Below are 4,017 nucleotides of genomic sequence, written 5' to 3'. Positions count from 1 at the left end.
ACTTCTCCTTCCCCTAGTGCATAACAAAGGTCTAGCACCCGGAGAAGAAGGAGAAAGGTGTTGGAAATATGCCCTAGAGGCAATAATAAAATGGTTATTATTATATTTCCATGTTCATGATAATTGTCTATTGTTCATGCTATAATTGTGTTATCCGGAAATCGTAATACATGTGTGAATATATAGACCACAACACATCCCTAGTGAGCCTCTAGTTGACTAGCTCGTTGATCAACAGATAGTCATGGTTTCCTGACTATGGACATTGGATGTCATTGATAACGGGATCACATCATTAGGAGAATGATGTGATGGACAAGACCCAATTCTAAGCATAGCACAAGATCGTGTAGTTCATTTTGCTAGAGCTTTTGCAAATGTCAAGTATCATTTCCTTAGACCATGAGATTGTGCAACTCTCGGATACTGTAGGAGTGCTTTGGGTGTGCCAAACGTCACAACGTAACTGGGTGACTATAAAGGTGCACTACGGGTATCTCCGAAAGTGTCTGTTGGGTTGGCACGAATCGAGACTGGGATTTGTCACTCCGTATGACGGACAGGTATCTCTGGGCCCACTAGTAATGCATCATCATAATGAGCTCAATGTGACCAAGTGTCTGGTCACGAGATCATGCATTACGGTACGAGTAAAGTGACTTGCCGGTAATGAGATTAAACGAGGTATTGGGATACCGACGATCGAATCTCGGGCAAGTAACGTACCGATTGACAAAGGGAATTGAATACGGGATTGATTGAATCCTTGACATTGTGGTTCATCTGATGAGATCATCGAGGAACATGTGGGATCCAACATGGGTATCCAGATCCCGTTGTTGGTTATTGGCCGAAGAGGCGTCTCGGTCATGTCTGCATGTCTCCCGAACCCGTAGGGTCTACACGCTTAAGGTTCGGTGACGCTAGGGTTGTAGAGATATAAGTATGCGGTAACCCAAAAGTTTCCCGTATGAGATCCCGGACGTCACGAGGAGTTCCGGAATGGTCCGGAGGTGAAGAATTATATATAGGAAGTCCAGTTTCGGCTATCGGGAAAGTTTCGGGGGTCACCGGTATTGTACCGGGACCACTGGAAGGGTCCCGGGGATCCACCGGGTGGGGCCACCTACCCCGGAGGGCCCCATGGGCTGAAGTGGGAGGGGAACCAGCCCCTGGTGGTCTAGTGTGCCCCCCTTGGGCCACCCCTGCGCCTAGGGTTGGAAACCCTAGGGGTGGGGGCGCCCCACATGGCTTGGGGGGCAAGCCACCCCCTTGGCCGCCACCCCCCTTGAACTTGGATCTCCTAGGGCCGGCGCCCACCCCTAGGGGCCCTATATAAAGAGGGGGGAGGGAGGGCAGCCACACCGAAGTCCCTGGCGCCTCCCTCTTCCCACGCACCACCTCTCCCTCTCGCTGAAGCTTGGCGAAGCCCTGCCGAGATCACCGCTGCTTCCACCACCACGCCGTCATGCTGCTGGATCTCCATCAACCTCTCCTTCCCCTTGCTGGATCAAGAAGGAGGAGACATCTTCCCAACCGTACGTGTGTTGAACGCGGAGGTGCCGTCCGTTCGGCGCTAGGATCTCCGGTGATTTGGATCACGACGAGTACGACTCCCTCAACCCCGTTATCTTGAATGCTTCCGCGCGCGATCTACAAGGGTATGTAGATGCACTCCTCTCTCTCGTTGCTAGATGACTCCATAGATTGATCTTGGTGAAGCATAGAAAAATTTTATTTTCTGCAACGTTCCCCAACAAAACGCCCCCCACGGCAACAGTCGGGATTCTTCGGCCTCGACAGTCTTAAAGTCAACCCGAAATATCATTTAATTGTCTTTCTAGAAAATCCAGGCCACTCGATATTTCCTACATATTCTAGCACAAGTCATGCCAAAATTTACGAAAAATTCCGGCATGACCTTTGCTAAAACAGGACATATCGAGCACCTGAAATTTGCCGGAACGGAAATTAATCAACACTCTGGCAAAACATAGGCCACTCGGATATACATGTTTTTATCTACATAGGCCTATTTGAGCAACACAAGATATACATGTTTTTATCTACATCATATCTTATAGAACTTAATTATCATGAACTTAGTCTAAAACTTTTGCAAAATGTCTTGTAGATCAAATGGCCAACGCTCATGTTAACCTCAACTTCAACGCGTTCCTAGAGAAAACCAAGCTCAAAGACGATGGTAGCAACTATACGGACTGGGTCCGGAACTTGAGGATCATCCTCATAGCTGCCAAGAAAGCATATGTCCTAGAAGAACCGCTAGGTGATGCACCCACCCCAGCGAACCAAGACGTTATGAACGCTTGGCAGTCGCGTGTTGATGATTACTCCCTCGTTCAGTGTGGCATGCTTTACAGCTTAGAACCGGGGCTCCAAAAGAGTTTTGAGCAACACAGAGCATATGAGATGTTCCAGGAGCTGAAAATGGTTTTCCAAGCTCATGCCCGGGTCGAGAGATATGAAGTCTCCGACAAGTTCTATAGTTGTAAGATGGAGGAAAATAGTTCTGTCAACAAGCACATACTCAAAATGTCTGGGTTGCACAACCGCTTGTCCCAGCTAGACATTAACCTCCCGGATGAGGCGGTCATTGAATCCTTCAGTCGCTCCCACCTAGCTACAAGAGCTTTGTGATGAACTACAATATGCAGGGGATGGTGAAAACTATTCCTGAGGTATTTTCAATGCTGAAATCAGCGGAGGTAGAAATTAAAAAGGAACATCAAGTGTTGATGGTCAATAAAACCACTAGTTTCAAGAAAGGCAAGGGTAAGAAGAACTTCGAGAAGGACGACAAGGGAGTTGCCGTTCCCGGTAAGCCAGTTGCCAGGAAGAAACCAAAGCACGGACCCAAACCTGAGACTGAGTGCTTTTATTGCAAGGGGAACGGTCACTGGAAGCGGAACTGCCCCAAGTACTTAGCGGACAAGAAGGCCGGCAACACCAAAGGTATATGTGATATACATGTTATTGATGTGTACCTTACCAGTACTCGTAGTAGCTCCTGGGTATTTGATACCGGTGCGGTTGCTCATATTTGTAACTCAAAACAGGAGCTGTGGAATAAGCGGAGACTGGCGAAGGACGAGGTGACGATGCACGTCGGGAATGGTTCCAAGGTCGATGTGATCGCCGAAAGCACGCTACCTCTACATTTACCTACGGGATTAGTTTTAAACCTCAATAATTGTTATTTAGTGCTAGCTTTGAGCATGAACATTGTATCTGTATCTCGTTTAATACGAGATGGCTACCCATTTAAATCCGAGAATAATGGTTGTTCTATTTATATGAGAGATATGTTTTATGGTCATGCCCTGCTGGTCAATGGTTTATTCTTAATGAATCTCGAACGTGATGTTACACATATTCATAGTGTGAATACCAAAAGAGGTAAGATTGATAATGATAGTCCCACATATCTGTGGCACTGCCGCCTTGGTCACACTGGTGTCAAACGCATGAAGAAGCTCCATGCGGATGGACTTTTGGAGTCTCTTGATTTCGAATCATTTGACACGTGCGAACCATGCCTCATGGGCAAAATGACCAAGACTCTGTTCTCCGGAACAATGGAGCGAGCAACCAACTTATTAGAAATTATACATACTGATGTGTGCGGTCCAATGAGCGTTGAGGCTCGCGGTGGCTATCGTTATGTTCTCACCCTCACTGATGACTTAAGTAGATATGGGTATGTCTACTTAATGAAACACAAGTCTGAGACCTTTGAAAAGTTCAAGGAATTTCAGAATGAGGTAGAGAATCAACGTGACAGAAAAATAAAGTTCTTACGATCAGATTGTGGGGGAGAATATTTAAGTCACGAGTTTGGAACGCACTTAAGGAAATGTGGAATTGTTTCACAACTTACACCGCCTGGAACACCTTAGCGTAACGGTGTGTCCGAACGTCGTAATTGCACTCTATTGGATATGGTGCGGTCTATGATGTCTCTTACCGATTTACCGCTATCATTTTGGGGATACG

This window comes from Triticum dicoccoides, chromosome 4B, assembly GCF_002162155.2.
Source record: "Triticum dicoccoides isolate Atlit2015 ecotype Zavitan chromosome 4B, WEW_v2.0, whole genome shotgun sequence".
Taxonomy (NCBI): Eukaryota; Viridiplantae; Streptophyta; class Magnoliopsida; order Poales; family Poaceae; genus Triticum; species Triticum dicoccoides.
Note: the sequence above shows the minus strand (reverse complement) of the source record.